Source organism: Petromyzon marinus, chromosome 4, assembly GCF_048934315.1.
Source record: "Petromyzon marinus isolate PM22_M1 ecotype Great Lakes invasive population chromosome 4, UKy_Petmar_22M1.pri1.0, whole genome shotgun sequence".
In the NCBI taxonomy this organism is placed as follows: Eukaryota; Metazoa; Chordata; class Hyperoartia; order Petromyzontiformes; family Petromyzontidae; genus Petromyzon; species Petromyzon marinus.
Window position 1 is genome coordinate 2,074,868 of NC_133670.1, and position 18,290 is coordinate 2,093,157.

Here is an 18,290-nt window from a genome sequence, read left to right on the forward strand (position 1 = left end):
TCAACAAAGTGGCATATCACGTGGAAATTTATTGCAGCCGAATACTCTAAACGCACGTTGTTTCTAAACGTGCAGCGAAAAATCGGAGGACCCAGAGAAAAATCCACACGACCACGGGGAGAACAATACAAACTCCAAATATTACAGGCTGTCATAGTCGGGATCAAACCCTCGACCTCCTGTATACCAGGCGAGGTAGTTAACATCTGTCTGCCGGAGGTGGGGGGAGGGTTTCCAACAACTTCAAAACAGAACTGGTACAGTTTCTTACAAAAGTGCTTAAGTCAGCGGCCATGCCATGATGATGTGGTATGGTCAACCGTTTCTGCCCGATAACAACACCCGAGCTGCTTTCCTTAATCATTACATTCAATTTAGCCACAGTATATGAAGACAGAACACGTTTGTATATATTTTGACTCTGAAAACGTGTAAACAAGCTTTACTTACGGACAACAAGCTATATATGGCCTCTGTGAATGCATTCCTCTGGGCTTTGGTTTCGCTATTTGTCAAGGCAAAGCAGACGTGGTGAGACAGCTCTTAGCTGCTATGAATAAGCACAGCAGCCTGATTTTAGCCAACAGCCTTAAATAAGAGAGTGTGCAGTTGTCTTTGTTGTTTGTAAGCAGTGCACGGACTGTGTACGAGCCTCTCCCCTTTAAGGGCTCATGAAAACAGCATGAGGTGTATGCGTAATTTAGTTGACTTTGCCTAACTAGGTTGAGAACTCTGCAGAGACCAGGAGAGAGAGAGAGAGAGCCTCGTTTGCAAGAGTGAGTGACTGATTCCGATTCCGAGCAAGTGACCCGTGTCACTGAAAAGATGGAAACAAAAACGTAAAAAAACAAGCAAGACAAGGAAGCAAATAGAAATCGGGAGGGAAAAACCCAACCGCGCAGGAATTACAACACAAGACAACTGCTGGACAGAAATACATTGAAAACAGTTCACAAGCTTGATCAATATTCCAATTGAATAAATGACCGACCACATAATGCGCCGCACACGGTGCCCAGAGCTGTTGCGAGCACCGTGGCAATTCAACACGTTTAGAAACAGAAGAAGAATAAGAACAAAAAACCATCTTCACCAATACAACTGCAGGCACGCACTCTAAGCTTGGGCCTTCACTCGATGCACCCAAGGATGATGCTTCGGCACACCTCCAGCTGATGGCCAACAATCCTTGCTGCACAGTATGCGGTCTCGTAAAACAACATTTATAATAATGGCTTCCCCCCCCACCCATCACACCGTGTCACCATGCAGCCTGAATATTTCATCTGATTATATATTGTATATTATTTAACATTGTGTCTCAGTCTGCACACATTTCCAGTCGATCGGAATTTTCGTAGGAGAGAATGTTAGCTTTGCACTGTATGTAGCCAACCGTGCTCATCGGAGGTGCGAATACATCTATGTGAATATATCTGTGTGTCTATGGGTCTCTGTTGTGAGTTTATGAGTCTATGGGAGTTTGCAGGTTTTTGTGCGAGTCTGTAGGTCTCTGTGCGTGTCTGTGTTGTTCTGTGTGATTACGTGTCTCTGTGCGAGTGTGAGTCTCGATGCGGAGTCTATGGGTCTCTGCGAGTCTTTGTCTCTGTGAGAGTCTGCGAGTCTCTGTGTGAGTCTATGGGTCTCTGTGTACACTCGTGTCCACTGAAAGCATTCTCCGAGTACAGGAGAGGGGTTCACGCTGTCAGTAGCTGGCTTCACAACTGGGACATGGATCCATACTAGATTTAAAGCTTTCATGACTGCTAGGATCCATACTCTTTGGTTCTATTGAGTAAAGTCACGTAGGTACGTGACTTTACCCAATAGAACCAAAGAGTATAGAACAGTGGTTCTTAACCTTGTTGGAGGTACCGAACCCCACCAGTTTCATATGCGCATTCACCGAACCCCTCTTTAGTGAAAAATAAAATGTGATTTTTTTCAAATTCAAGACATAGATATGTTTTTTACTGGTACACAAAATGAGCCGTGCATGAACATTACCTTGTTCAAAGAATAAAACCAACACAATGCATAAACTCACAACAAATTACATACCTGGAAATCAATGTGACTTCTGCTGTTGCCTTTGAGAGATCAGTTCAGATATGCGTGGCTTCACCTTGGCAAGTGCCACTCTCATGTCATTTTCACAGCAAAGTCTGTTCCTTTTCTTCGTTTTTATGTCCAGCATCCTCGAAAAGGATTGCTCACAAAGATATGTTGTAACAAATGGTATAAAAAAATCCAGGGCTTTCTTAACAATAACTGGATACTTGTTCATTTGTCGACACCAAAACGTTGAGAGCGTTGTTGTTCTGAAGAGTTGCTGTTGAACCTGGCTCTGCTGAATTTCAATGATTTCGTCGAGGAATTCATCATTGACATCTGCTGTTTCAACAGCAAACGTGAACGGCTGTCTCACCCATGCTGGATATGACTCTCTTGTAGGGAAATATCCGTCGAGAGACTTTGCAAGCTCATCTAAGTGCGTGGCAATTGTTTGCTTCAGTTCCGTGGATACAGAAATATCTCCGATTCCAGACACATCTTCGATCTTACTTGCACAGTCGTCCAGAAGCGGGAAGTTTGCGAAGTTATTGTTCTCTGTTCGTCGTTTCCATAACGGTAGCTTTTTTTGAAAAGCCTTCAGGTGTTCTTCTGCTTCCATGATATTGACTCCACCACCCTGCATCTGCTGATTGAGATGATTGAGAGCTGCGAATATATCAGCCATGTACGTTAAAATGAGAATGAACTCAGGATTTTTGAAGCAATCTGCATGGCAGTGTTGGTGCTCTTGCAAAAACAGGGCTAATTCCACACGCATGGCAAAAACACGATTCAGCACCTGTCCCCGGGATAACCACCGAATATTAGAATGGAGCAGAAGTACCTCAAATTCAGAGCCCATTTCTTTACACAGCTCACTGAAGATGCGGTGCCTCAGAGCACTTTTTCGCACATAGTTCACACATTCCACCACAGTTTTTAATACTTCTGCCATTTTTGGAGGTAAGGTTTTTGTTGCCAACGCATGCCTGTGCAGAATACAATGCGTCACAATGATGTGTGGTGCATCGGCCTTTACTAGCGCACCAAAACCAGACTTTCTTCCCAGCATGACTGGAGCTCCGTCCGTACAAACTGCAGAAACCATATCCCATGAAAGATTGTTGTCTCTGAAGAAGTCATCCACAAGCTTCTTCACATCGGCTGCCTTCGTTGTTGTTGTAAGAGGCTTACAAAATAAAAACTCTTCTTTTATCATGTCGTCTTTCACATAGCGTACAAAAACAGCAAGCTGGCTTAGATCAGAAACGTCTGTGGTTTCGTCGAGTTGAAGGCTGAATTTTGCCGGGCTTGAAATCAGATCCGCGACTACTTGAGCCAAGATGTCTTTACTCATGTCTTCTATTCTGTCACTGACGGTGTCATTTGAAAGGGGAATTTGGGATAATTTACCTTTGGCCGCTGTTCCGAGTATCAGATTCGCCATCTTTAATGCAGCTGGTTTCACAAGTGTTTCACCAATGGTGTGTGGCTTGCCCTGCTTTGCGATCAGGTAAGCAACTTCGTACGATGCTGTCAGGATCGGTTTGTTAACAGGTACAAATCCAAGAGCAGGCAGAGTGGCCCTTTCATCGAATCTGGCTCTCTTCACCCTGAATTCAGCACGTGTTGTGTTCTTGTATTCCCCGTCTCCATGCAGCTTCAAGAAGTGTTCCTTTAGTTTTGCCGGTGCAAGACTAGAGTTGCTCAACTTGGCATTGCAAATCATGCAGATAGGACGCTCACTCCCATCACGTTCCGTAATACATGAGAATCCATGTTGTACATATTCGTCCGACCACTTTCTTCTTTTGCCCGACATAGTTAGTATGGATAAAATATTAAAGAAATCACACGACGTACGACAACAGTCACACGTTGACTACTGAGTACGCACTAAATTCCCCGCAGCGCTGATTGGCCAAGCAGTGTAGCATGATCATCTGCAGCCAGTGATGGCCAAGCGGGCCGTGTGTGTCATCACAAATTTACACAATTATTCAAGTGTGTCCGGACCTCCGTGGCGGGGGCTCTGCCGAACCCCTGAGATCGACTCACCGAACCCCTGGGGTTCGATCGAACCCAGGTTAAGAACCACTGGTATAGAACATGGATCCATAGTTGCGATTCAACTCATATCCAGCCCCTGCACGCGTGCTATCATCGCCCCACACAGCCACACGGCCGGCTCACATTGGCTGCCTTTCACAGCACCCTGCACAGCGGGACAGCTGCTCACGCGCGAGCGAGAACGGGTGACAGTTACTTTTTATTTTATTTTACCAGGTAAGGCCCACTGAGAGATATAGCTCTTTTTCAGAAGTGGCTTATCATGTGGGCATTTAAAGCAGCCAAATACACTAAACACGGAAAAAAATCCACGCTACTTCGGGGAGAACATGCAAACTTCAAATAACAGCAGGTGTCAGGGTCGGGATGAAACGCACGACCTCCTGTACACCAGGCAAGGAAGTTAACATCTCGCCACCGTGGCACTTTAAAATTAAGTGGCGTTAATCCCTCAGAGGTGGCCGGGAGGCTCAGAGGTCAGGGTGCTGAGCTGGCACCTCTGAGATTCTGGGTTCTAATCCAGGCAGCCAAATACAGGCAAATTTAAAAGAAGACCAATTGTATTTTCGCACCACAAAACAATGTCCGGTTTGTGAATCTGGCTGTGCGTATGAAGCAAACTAAGGGGCAAAGTGTGGCAAAGCAACAATGACTGATAACCGAGTGAAAGAGGGAGCCAGCAGCTCAGCTGAGAAGTTAATCCGACAGTTCGAACGATCTTCGATAAAATGTACTCTTTGGGATCTTTCAGTCACGAAAGCTTGAAGTCAAGCTTCGATAAGATGCTTTAGTTATGCTGTTGGAGCCTCCGCCATTTACACTAAATCAAGAGAATCCTAAACACGGTCTTGCGTTGCTCGAGGAATCTGCAGTGACGTACAGACGTTACATACTCTGGTTTTAAAGGTATTTACTTTCTGAAACTACTTGTTCGTGGTATGAAAACAAGTGAAGACACCATGATAACGTGTAGTTCTGGGCAATCATGGTAACTGCAGAGGTTGTGCAGGTCGAATCCGGCAGGTGTATGAGCCGTACATACGCGCAGTGTACTCCACAATGGACGTTAAAGATCCCATGACATCGAACGAGTAAGCAATTGTGTGCAAATAACTCAATTGGGATCACACCTACAAATAATGAGTCACCCCCTACTGGCGGACTAATGCCGACGGTGCAGGCCAGCCGCTGAGTCACCTTGTGGACACAGGGATTGCTGCCTCTGGGGGTGCCCTTCGGACGTTTGAGATGTGAGATGTAACGTAAGTCACCGATTGCGTGTGAAATTGGTTTTCCTGATATGGCGTCTACTTCTGGGAAATCAGGTAGGCCGTGGGCAGAATGTGACAATGTGAATTTGTATTCTTGGTTCTTTCGGAAAAGTCACATAGAAGGGAAACAATAAAATAATAAAAATATAAAACAATAAATTCTCACGACATTTCAACTGCAACAGAAGCAATCATCATCAGGTGTGAAAACTACAGCAAGAAAATTTGAAAAAAGTGGCGCCACTTTTTCAAATTTATTGCTTTATATTTGTATTATTTTATTGTTTCCCTTCTACGTGACTTTATCGAAAGAACCAAGAATATGAATCCCTGCAGTCACGAAAGCTTTAAATCAAAATGTAAATTTGGTTCACGATGGCGGCTAATGAATCTTGAAGACCGCCCTGAAAGCCTACGGTCATGGAGACGCTTTGGACCAGATTTACAAATTGGCAAGGTTGTCCGCAGTATGGATATTTTCTATCTTGGTAACAGAGACAGATATGCGGCTTTGCCAGAGCTTGCAGGACACAAGATGTTCCCCCCAGCTTGAGTAATGAGCCCTGTGACTCGGGTAGACATGGCCATCCAGCTCGGGTTTACTGTCTCGCCAATTGATAGACCTCAGGTGATATCTTAGAGGCAATTAAAATTCAAGGTTTGTTTTTTTAAAGTAATTTTTACGCACAAGGTGTGGCAGAGTTTGTTTTTACAGGAATTACGAGTGTTATATTGGTTAAACTCATGAGACATTAGTTGCCTCCCTTTAGTTTGCCGTTCTGTGTGTGCTCTGTGTGTGATGTCCCTCTGTGTGTTCCCTCGCTGTGTGGTTCACGCCATTTTCACCTGAGGACGAGCGCTTGTGTTGCGTTCGAAACGTCGTGATTTATATTTATTTTATTTCTACATACGTGACTTTACCGAAAGAACCAATGAGAATAGTAATTCCTGCAGTCACGAAAGCTTCAATCCTAGATTATTATTCTGCTTGTTAACCCCGGAAAGCCTCCCGGAGTCTCAAGACTCTTGTCAGGATACTGCCAAGTTTTCGCTTTGAATCGTATGATATTTTATTTGCATGCCTTGTACGTAAAGGAATCAAGTGATAGTTCATAGTTCATTTATTTGGTATAGCCCTGTGAGCCATTCGGCTCTTAAATCGGGTGCAACCGCAACAAACAAAAACATGAACAAGAAAACATCGAGGCGACTACGTTCACAACAATGTCAAAGACAAAAAAACACTGCAAATGGTTCCTGAACTGAATCACAGCCGCCCTAAGTTGTGGAAATTCAAGTACTCGGGGGTGGCATTACACCCATAGTGATGACCCCCCTCTTCATTCCCAACACAGACAACATTCTAATGATAACTGTAGCGAAGGCTTACCCATCGGTGGTTGGGCCACAATTGCCACGAGAGGATTCCAGCAATTCTTAAGCGGTGTTGAACGTGCACGCTGATCCGAATAGGGCGATGGGCAAGTTTCTTAAATCACCCTTCCCCCCCACCCAGTAATATCAACGGTTTCACCACAGCGAGTCCGTCGGCAGGTCGTGTGTGTGCGGAGGGATAGAGTGGGGACACTTTCAACCTTTATCCAAGATACCCAGACAGTGTGGAATAGTAAACCAAATACCCGCTGGGGTGGAGCGGCTCTCTAGAGCTCTAGCTAGTGGAGGCCCCTTCTTCTGGCATGGGCATGAGGCAAGAAATTGCAGCGCTGTACCTTAATCTTTTACCGAAGATTTACAGAGCAAACATCTGTGTGACTACGTGTGCGTATCACAATAGGCACACATGGTACAGCTGATGTATCCCATTAGATTGGACAAATCAGATACATAGGTAATGGATCAACAAAAATGCTCGAGTGTAGCCTGGGAAAATATAGATAGCATTCATATCAGGTATATATCGTGTTCAAACTCAGATGAGACGTGACTGCATTTATTTTCACGTGTTAATAAATATCAACAGGGGAAACACTTACTTGTAACCAACGTCGTTTTTCCAAGAGAGGCGAAGTATTGCCGGTACGTGATCTGAATGTAACCCTCCTCCCCGCCCGCGTATGAATCGCGGTGCTCGTGAGATTCACGGCGGTTCCTCCCTCGCGTGCGTTGCCGGGAGGCGACACGCGCCCGGAGCACGGAGGCTACACTCGGAGCACGGAGGCTACACTCACTCGGAGGCTCCACACGGCGCACGGAGGCTGCACTCGGGGCACGGAGATGACACTCGGAGCACGGAGGCTACACACGGAGCACGGAGGTTACACTCGGAGCACGGAGGCTACACTCGGAGCACGGAGGCTACACTCGGATCACGGAGGCTACACTCAGAGCACGGAGGTTACACACGGAGCACGGAGGCTACACACGGAGCACGGAGGTTACACTCGGAGCACGGAGGCTACACTCGGGGCACGGAGGTTACACTCTGAGCACGGAGGTTACACTCGGAGCACGGAGGCTACACACGGAGCACGGAGGCTCCACTCGGGGCACGGAGGCTCCACTCGGGGCACGGAGGTTACACTCGGAGCACGGAGGCTACACTCACACTTGGGGCACACACGTTGCCCTCGGAGTTTGTCACTCAATGAGAGGTGCACTGTTAAGCAAACAAGCAGAGTTGGCGCAGCCCCTCGGCTCTGGGAGCTAAAGTTCAGCCGGCTGCTCGCTGCCAGGCACGTGATGCAGAGGTTGTGGACGTGGCAAACACAAACCCACTTTGAGGGTTTAGTCAAACCGGTCAGTTGTCATTCCCAGCCTTCATGCGCAAGTGGGAACTCCTGCGTGTGCAATATCACACCCTATGTAAAAGCAGATGCCACCCATGACTTGGAAAATAGTGACGCCCCATCGTATAATAATAATAAAACGTTTGAATAGTTGGCGTTGGCGCTATCATTCTTTTCACGCAAAGCTCTCACGAACGAGCTATGCATCACAGACACGGAACTACAGTCCTCAAAATGGCTCAATTGTGATGACAAGGCAGCAATGTAGCCCCCTCCCCCCTACTGCCAAACCTTGGCAGGGCCCTCCTGAAAAATTATTGAGACTCACCGAGACTTTCTTGGGTAAATAGGCGTCGTATTAAAATAATAAACAAAACACACAAAGGTGACTTTCAGAGATACACCTTTGCCCGAAGCCAGAGGGTCGGCAAACCTGCTGCTCCAGAGACGCGTGCGGTGGCTCTTTTAAGGGCTGCTTCGTGACACGTTAGTTATTAAGGACCCACCGTCACGTATTCACATGCACTGTGGCTCTTGAAATATCGTGTTAGGTTTGGTTCTTTCGGTAAAGTCACGAAGATACGTCAGCAGTTCTCCTGCTGTTTGTTTCACCTGATGACGGTTGCTTGTGTTGCGATCGAAACGTCGTGATCTATTAATTTTCTATCTACGCGACTTTACCGAAAGAACCAAAGAGATTCCTGCAGTCACGAAAGCTTCAAATCAAGATTGTGTTTTTTTTTTACCGAATCCCAACAACAACAACAACAACACATTTTTCGATTTAAAGCTTTCGTGACTGCAAGGATTCATCTTCTTTGGTTCTTTCGGTAAAGTCACGTAGACTAAGTAAACAATTATTTTATTCTCATTCCACGTGACTTTACCGAAAGAACCAAAGAAGAACAACACAAATCGCTTTTCTTGTTTACTTTTGGCTGCCGACTGGCCCCTGGCCCTGACCGGAGCGACATCTGAGCTCACCCCAAGGGCAGTGAAGCCTCACAAAGCTCCCCGACGGCTTCCACGCCAAGCGTGCTCAGATTGCACGCAAGTCCACCGGACTCACCTGCCCACGCAGGGAAAGGGCCCCTCCGTCTGGGTCAAGCGCCACTGGCGCAACACGCAAGCCTCGGGGGGGTGGGGGGGGGTGCTCCAAACGCAAAAGGCTTCGAGGCAATCGCGCGCGTTCAGGGCACAGTCGAGAGAACGGAACAAGTGAACGTGCAACGCGTTTTGCAAAGGGTGCGAATGCTGGAGATTGGTTGAAACGCGGAGTTGTCTGATAAATTAATATTTGCCATTGAGAGCCGTTAGGAAGCACCCGTACATGCAAATTGTGCAATTGAACGCATGCAGTGATTTAAGTTAAGGAAATACTGTGCACCAATTTTGAAACTGCAAAACTGTATATTGGTTCCTACCTGTGTTGTGTGTGTCCTTTGGACTCCTGCTGCTGTGGTCAAGACAGCTCATTCTATGTAAACATCTGCAAGTGTTATATAATATAATTTTCTCCGATACCAAGGTTCATTGCAAACCCACGGGTTTTTATCAGAGATTTGTTCACGAGGCAATTCAGATCTACAAACACAGACACAATTTCAACCGAGAAGATGGTTTCAAATTAAGCAACCATTGGAAAGATGTTCTAAATCGAACCAAACATTAAACTAACTTTCAATGGTACAGTATATTTTTCAAGTAGTGGTACCCCAAACTTTCGCAGCTCTTAAAAATTCCCTTTTCACACCATCAATAGGTAAACTCCCCCTCCCCCCCTCGCCAACCGGCACGTGCACCCGCACGTACACCACCTCTATGCTAAGTCGGCCAATCAAATGCTAATTTTTATGCTAATTCCTTTGTCAAGGCACCTTGTTTCCTCGCACACAGCTTAAAGGTCGCGGTCTGAGCTAGGCTCTGTTTCACTCCAGCGCTGTCCTCGAGACAGTCTGATCCCTTCACCTGATGAAGGCCGCTTGTGTTGTGGCCAAAACGTCGTGATTTTTGTTGTTTTATTTTTTACCTACGTGACTTTACCGAATAGAACCAAAGAGTATCTGCAAGTGTGTTCCTAACCTTTGTAAATGAAATTGTCTGGCGCATTTAGCCATTCTATTACACGCTTCTAAGTTAATACGCATTTCCACAGAACTTAGGGGTTTTTTCAAGTAACTTTTAATGTTACTTTGCATGCATGTAATGAGTGTCGTTTAGAGAAAAGCGTTCTTATCCGTCCGCTGTGGCATCTGTCCCCTGTGGCATCTGTCCCCTGTAGTGAACGCGACGATGTTGGCACGGTTACTTCCGGTAAAGTCCATGGCCAAGGTGTTAGGAGAGAAAAACAAATCATTTGCAGAAAGATTACAGAATATGACGGGGGGGGGGGGAGCAATGCCAAGCCTGAAAATGTGATTACTTAAACAAATGGAGTAAAAATATGAATCAATAAAAGTAAAAAAAAAATTAAACCGAGTGGATAATATAAGTAAATATTTTGAGTTGTTTTAACTATTCTGACTTCATTCGATATGATTTATTACAGAAGGGTTGATGTACTTACTGTACAGGATTGATTACACAAGGATTGATGTACTTACAACTGTACAGGATTTATTACACAAGGGTTGATGTACTTACTACTGTACAGGATTTATTACACAAGGGTTGATGTACTTGCTGCACAGGGCGCCCGGCTGGTATAGGACAGACCGATGGCGGCCACTGAAAACACTGCACAGATTTGTACTTAGACTGCACGACGTACAACATTTTTACGAAGGAAATAAAGGAAGTTCCTAATCTATTGTGCTTTAACAGTCGTTTCCAAGACTTCCCAGATTTGATTCCAATTTACGATTTCCATGACCACCGTGACCGTATGAAAAGTATAGCTTTATCTAAAATGCATTCAACGCTTAAATCTTAATCTTAACATATAGAGTAATATGAAGTAAAAAAAACTGCATCCAGTATTGCTAATAATACGCACTTTTCACCGCATTATTTTTGGCATGGCCCAGCATAACACGTTCGCCGCTTGTTACAGAGAGGTTCGCAGTTCGAATGCCACAGGCCGCCCTAATTATTACTATGGGTGCATTAACCATAAGTGCCGTCTGCTTCTCAGTGGACGTACGGATACCTGGATGTTATTCGAAAAAAGTAGGCCATTATGTGCTGGGATCATGGTCCAAATTTTCCAACTTTAAAAAAGTTATTCACAAATTACTCAAATGAGATTACGCAGAGCAACGCTAACTCCCTACTGGCAGGCCAAGTGCCCACTTCCAGGCCATGTGCCGAGTAACCTTGTGCTGCACAGGGACAGCTGCCACTAGGGGTGCCCTTTAAAAAAAAACGTGATGTCAGTAGCTCGTCACGTGGAAAGCACTCTTGAGACATACTGGCTTAAAGGGCGATACGTCTAAAGCTATTGGTTTATATTAGTTTAAACATTTTCAAATTGTCCATATTAGAGGTTTTTTGGGTTAGATCGCGTAAATATAAAAGTTTAGTTAAATCCGCCACCACCCGACACAGCTAATTTGTAAGGCTTGTCACGTAAACAAACATGTCAAACCTTACTAATTGGCTGTGTCGGGTGGTGGCGGGTTTAACGACACATTTACAGTGAGGGAAAAGTATTTGATCACCTGCTGATTTTGTACGTTTGCCCACTAACAAAGAAATGCTCAGTCTATAATTTTAATGGTAGGTTTATTTGAACAGTGAGAGACAGAATAACAACAACAACAATCCAGAAAAACGCATGTCAAAAATGTTATAAATTGATTTGCATTTAATGAGGGAAATAAGTATTTGACCCCCTCTCAATAAGATAGATTTCTGGCTCCCAGGTGTCTTTTATACAGGTAACGAGCTGAGATTAGGAGCACACCCTTAAAGGGAGTGCTCCTAATCTCAGCTTGTTACATGTATAAAAAACACCTTTCCACAGAAGCAATCAATCAATCAGATTCCAAACTCTCCACCATGGCCAAGACCAAAGAGCTCCCCAAGGATGTCAGGGACAAGATTGTAGACCTACACAAGGCTGGAATGGGCTACAAGACCATTGCCAAGCAGCTTGGTGAGAAGGTGACAACAGTTGGTGTGATTATTCACAAATGGAAGAAACACAAAAGAACTGTCAATCTCCCTCGGCCTGGGGCTCCGTGCAAGATCTCACCTCGTGGAGTTGCAATGCTCATGAGAACGGTGAGGAATCAGCCCAGAACTACACGGGAGGATCTTGTCAATGATCTGGGACCATAGTCACCAAGAAAACAATTGGTAACACACTACGCCGTGAAGGACTGAAATCCTGCAGCGCCCGCAAGGTCCCCCTGCTCAAGAAAGCACATATACATGCCCTTCTGAAGTTTGCCAATGAACATCTGAATGATTCAGAGGACAACTGGGTGAAAGTGTTGTGGTCAGATGAGACCAAAATGGAGCTCTTTGGCATCAACTCAACTCGCCGTGTTTGGAGGAGGAGGAATGCTGCCTATGACCCCAAGAACACCATCCCCACCGTCAAGCATGGAGGTGGAAACATTATGCTTTGGGGGTGTTTTTCTGCTAAGGGGACAGGACAACTTCACCGCATCAAAAGGACGATGGACGGGGTCATGTACCGTCAAATCTTGGGTGAGAACCTCCTTCCCTCAGCCAGGGCATTGAAAATGGGTCCTGGATGGGTATTCCAGCATGACAATGACCAAAAACACACGGCCAAGGCAATAAAGGAGTGGCTCAAGAAGAAGCACATTAAGGTCCTGGAGTGGCCTAGCCAGTCTCCAGGCCTTAATCCCATAGAAAATCTGTGGAGGGAGCTGAAGGTTCGAGTTGCCAAACGTCAGCCTCGAAACCTTAATGACTTGGAGAAGATTTGCAAAGAGGAGTGGGACAAAATCCCTCCTGAGATGTGTGCAAACCTGGTGGCCAACTACAATAAACGTCTGACCTCTGTGATTGCCAACAAGGGTTTTTGCCACCAAGTACTAAGTCATGTTTTGCAGAGGGGTCAAATACTTATTTCCCTCATTAAAAGCAAATAAATTTATAACATTTTTGACATGCGTTTTTCTGGATTTTTTTGTTGTTATTCTCTCTCACTGTTCAAATAAACCTACCATTAAAATTATAGACTGATCATTTCCTTGTCAGTGGGCAAACGTACAAAATCAGCAGGGGATCAAATACTTTTTTTCCCTCACTGTATATTCACGTGATCTAACCCAAAAATCCTCTATTATGGAAAATATAGTCACGAAAGCCTACGTGTTAAATTTTCAAATTGGTTTCTATCAATGGCTCATGAAATGTGGTCCAATCCGATAGGAGAAAATAACTCAATCTGATGCTTACATGGTCAGTCTGGTCATCTGAATCTAAACTCACATGGACCATTTTAAGCCACGTAAAGCAACGATTAAGAGACATCAGTGTCCAAATGCATAGCCATGGATATAAATCGCTTTTCTCGTTCACACAAGTGTTTATTTTACTGTATCTGTTTTAGTTTACAAAACCCTTCAGAATAATACAATTTTGAGCAATAATGCAGGGACTATGTTTTTTTTATGATATTGAACGCTGGAACAATCACACAATCACACTGATGAAATCCAATCACCTGACTGACATAATCAAATCCATATTTCACAAGATCAGAGTACGACTCATGTTCACTCGTGTGAATTTGTAACCGTCAATTAATATATGAAACTTCTTATGTACAGTTCATCACATCTGACCCATTTCCATAAAAGTACTGTGCACGTGAAATATTTCCATAATAATTACAGGCTCTAGCTCTCATGTTTAGAAATGTGCGCGTCACCTAATGTTGTTTCAAATATTACATTTGCTCATGCACATGCCACTTTTGTGATCCTTCCCAGACACAAATCTCTTCAAAAACACGAGATTATATATCCATTCCTCAACATTTCAATTGCAAGTTTATATTACTCACCAACAGCTTATGTGACTATATAAAGTATGCATGTATATTTACAGAGTACATTCCTGCAGATGGCTGGCGGTACTATAAACTGGCAATAATGAGGGTAAGGATACATGTTGGGCAGCAGGAATGTGAGGATTCTTCAAATAGCATTTAATTAACACTGACATTTACATGCATCACATCGTACATGCGGGAATATACTTTTTATAAACGTCTACATTTCATTGTTTTATTTTGATGCCACTGCAGTTCCTATACATTCACACCACAACACATTCCGTATGCACGACAAAGGTCAGATAACTTGATTTGTGACCCCAAATTGTGGAAAGGTTTCATCACTGATCTGCCAGGGGGTGCTTTAGTCGCTCGCTCTGTGCAACGCCAGGCTCGACCAGGAGCTCATCGGCACCATGGCGCGGGTATGGGGCTGGTACCATCGGTCGAGTAAGTCCGTTGTCCCGATGCGTCGACTGAAAAGTATAATCGACTGGGTTTTTGAGGGTCGAACACTCAGGCCCCCTTTAAAACTGGCGGCCGCCCCTGCATCCCACATCCTGCAATGATAACGTTGTAGTAGTGAGCAGCAGGCGCGATCTGAGAAGGCCACGGACATATTTGAACAATTATGTAATTCCACCCAATTTTCAGACAGCTTATCTGCCCAGCTGTTCTCATAACTAAGGGAGAAAAACACCATTATATTCAAAACTACATACAGTACTGTTATCTATATCTCCAGGCAGGCCATGCAGGGTAGATATATGTCTGCTTGCCAGTGGGGAGTTCATTACACAATGCACATCGGCTTGTTGGGTTAAATAATGAGCGGCGACAAACTGTATTTTTAAAAAAAACTAGAGACCCAATGTGGTGTGTGTGGGGTTTTTTTTTCAAACATTTCCCACCACACGTGGAAAAAACTTGTAACACGCACAACATGAAAAACTGTGACTCAAACATTCACGCCACACTCGAAAGCCTGGCACGACTCCTGATGGTGGCAGGCTCGCTGATATGCTTTCATCATTGTTCATAATAATAATAAAATAAGTTCATAAGTTGAACTTGAAAACTGAGATTTCTGTATAAAAAGGGTGTTTGTCTGTTGCCATTACAAACGCTGCGCGGCAAACCTAACACACAGCTAAGAACACTCCACCATCCAATACAGCCAAATAAATTAATCTTCACGGAGTGTACAAGCAATTAACGCACAAAGAATTACCGTTTCAGTTCATAGCGAAGCTGAAGAACAATTCCCTTCACTTTGCAAAGTGTTACCAGGTAGAAGGCAAATTTGGCAAGGGCAGTTGTCAGAAACATTAGATAGCATTGTTTACACAAACATCAGTGCTATGGTACCAATGATCCCGCATGTCGCCAGGATAATGCTCCCAAAACATTCTGCATGTTTCCATCATGCTGCAATGTAATTTGCAGCATAATGTAATCAACTCAAACTGGCTTTTTCACAACATTAAAAGACCTTGAGGTCACTTGAATATAAACCACGAATGTGCACTTTCATGCTGTAAGAAGATTGCATATTTTTTTGTGTTTGTAAAATAATAGGTTACTTTACAATAAGAGCAGTGGTTATTACCTTCACTGTGGGGAAAGATAGTGCTGTGTGCGAGGGTCATCTTTGGAAAAAAATATTTTGCTCGTACGAGTTGGGACGTGCATGGTTCACTGCACAAAATAAAAAAATATTTTTCTTTTCCCCCCATCACTTGACTGATGTAAAGAGCCATACATTGGAGCTCAGCGCAATGATTCATGCTTTATGGATGAATTTCAGTCTGACCAGATAAGCTAGTGTAAGGAACGGCAAGGCGGTGGCAGTGGTAAACACTTGTACCTCGTGACAACAAGGACCTGGATTGGATTCCTAACTCCATCCCCTTTCTGTGTGGAGATTTGAATGTTCTCCCCGATGCCCTGCATGGGTTTTCTCCGGGTTCTACAGTTTACTCCAAATTGCCAAATTTGGATTCCATAAAGTAACATCGCCCCCTACTGGACCCTCCTGAAAAGTGTTGAGGCTTTCCTGTGTAACAAGTATAAAATAAAAGTGTATCCCATGATTGGCTTAATAGGGTGAATACCACAGGCACATGCCCTCTGGAAAGCACATGGTGTTCTACGCAATGCAAATAGTGAAACAGTGCAGAAAGTATAGACATTGATTTAAATATAGCCATCAGGGTTTTCCATTACATAATGCAGGTGGTGCTACAGTAGGCTGCAGTGAAGAAAGCGATGCATCGCAGTCCATATCAACACGTTTTAATCAGCGAATGCAACACACCATAAAGTTGATGTCGTATGTTTCTAATTCATTAAGGGTGAGACATTAATCTTGATTTTAGGCTTTCTCACCTGAAGATGGCCACTTGTGTTGCGACCGAAACGTCGTGTTTTCTTTCATTATTTTTTCTATCTACGTGACTTTACCGAAAGAACCAAAGAGTATAGTGTGAGAACTTAAAAGAGTATAGTGTGAGAACTTAAGTTAATACTGGTAGGAACGAAGTTGTAAACTGAGTGTACCAGCCTGCAATAGATTAATGTGTCCGTCCGTCCGTCCCCTTTCAATACTTTAACGAAGTGAAACATTCCAATGTTCCTACCAGCCCACCCTGCAGGGACCTGTTTTTTTTGAACGATGAAAAAAATACTTTCATTTTAGAAAATTAACATGTCAATGTAATGTACGTATGGTTGGACATCTTTCGTCCCAACTTTGTTCTCCAAGTGTCAATCTCGGCTCGGGGGAGAGCGACGTGAAATGTAATTAGATAGTGAGAGGAAACACCTGCGATGAGTACTTCACTTTCTTCCTTAGCAGTTGGTTTACCAGTGACTCATCCTTCCGTCGCGTCTTTCGCAACGGGGAGAACATGGGCAGACTCTCACAGATTAAATAAAGACACCAAGCACGCCTTCGGAAATGTCCAGCCATTAAAAAGCAAGAGACACACTGCAGCGGTCACTTAAAGTTGAGGCATGTTTCTAGGTTGGTTATTTATTACGATTAAACACGTTTCACCAGAAAGCCTGACTTGAGTCTCAAGACTCTTTTTGAGGAGGGTCCTGCCAATTTTTTTACGTGGGAGGAGGCGATGTTGCTGTGTAATCCCACTTGAGTAATTTGCAGGTAATATTCAGCATTGGGATGCTTAACCAATACCAGTTACACTGGTTTTTTTTAGCTATAGGAGGAAAACAGGGAACCCAGATGAACCCCATTCAGAACAAGGGGATCAAACTCCAAACAGAAAGGCACCCAAGTCCGGAGTTGAACCCAACCACTCTTTACTATGAGGCACAAGTTTTACCACTGTGTCACACTGCCCGCCCCTATGCTACAAAAACGATGGTTGTGCTGAGAATTTGCTTGTGATTTTCGGTTATTTCAGTTGTGTATTTTGTAACCTTTTATATTGCTTTACATATTATTTTTCATAACCATAAAACAATTTAAAACATTAACATTACAACATGTAAATTAGCTACATCTGGAGAGGTGGTTTTGCGAATAAAATGAAAATGCCCGGGCATCCCTCCCCTGAATAACCCAGGCACATATACAATGTATATTGTATATGTACAATGTATATGTGCCTGTTTGTTGAACGTCTTTCGCAACGTACGTAGCAAACGGTCCGAATGTCTGTACCCCTGCTACAGGGCAGTGTTGAAGGTGAGTTCATGATGTGTTGCTTACAGTTCTCGTGTCACGTCGGGTCTCAGCCCACTGCTGACCTTCTACAGCTGAAAGCGTTCATTCCAAAAGATCACGAGGTTCCACGTTGCGTTGTACGGAACCGATGTGCTCCAGCTTACAACCAGCAACAAATGCAACGACCTCTGCCAACGGGAGAACCTACAGATCCATCATTATTACATTTTGCAAGGAACATCGGGGAATTGTTGACAACTATTGTGCGGTTTAAGAACTTCGCGACGACACTGGCATTTTATGCTCACCTGGTTCAAGAACGTCACTAAAAGTACGTGATGGATGTAAAAATCAAGTTTCCTTGCGAATGTGTTCAATGTTGGGCACACCAGCTACTCACTGCGCCGTCTAACCACCACCTACAGTGTGTAAGCTGGCAAAACACTAAGCGTATATGCAGGAGGAAGTGCTTTTAAAAC

At 44.2% G+C, this 18,290-nt stretch overlaps 1 protein-coding gene across 3 annotated transcripts in view; it reads right to left on the reverse strand.

Annotated features, from left to right (window-relative positions):
• Positions 1-18,290, reverse strand: part of LOC116938839 (hyccin-like) — a 45,242-nt gene that overhangs the window by 23,494 nt on the left and 3,458 nt on the right. The window contains exon 1 of one of the 3 annotated variants that reach the window (XM_032946545.2): positions 7,391-8,860. The exons of the other annotated variants lie outside the window; for them this stretch is intronic. The gene's annotated coding sequence lies outside the window, so the exon portion shown is untranslated. Of the gene's footprint in view, positions 1-7,390; positions 8,861-18,290 lie in introns of those variants that run through there. 3 annotated transcript variants of the gene reach the window in all.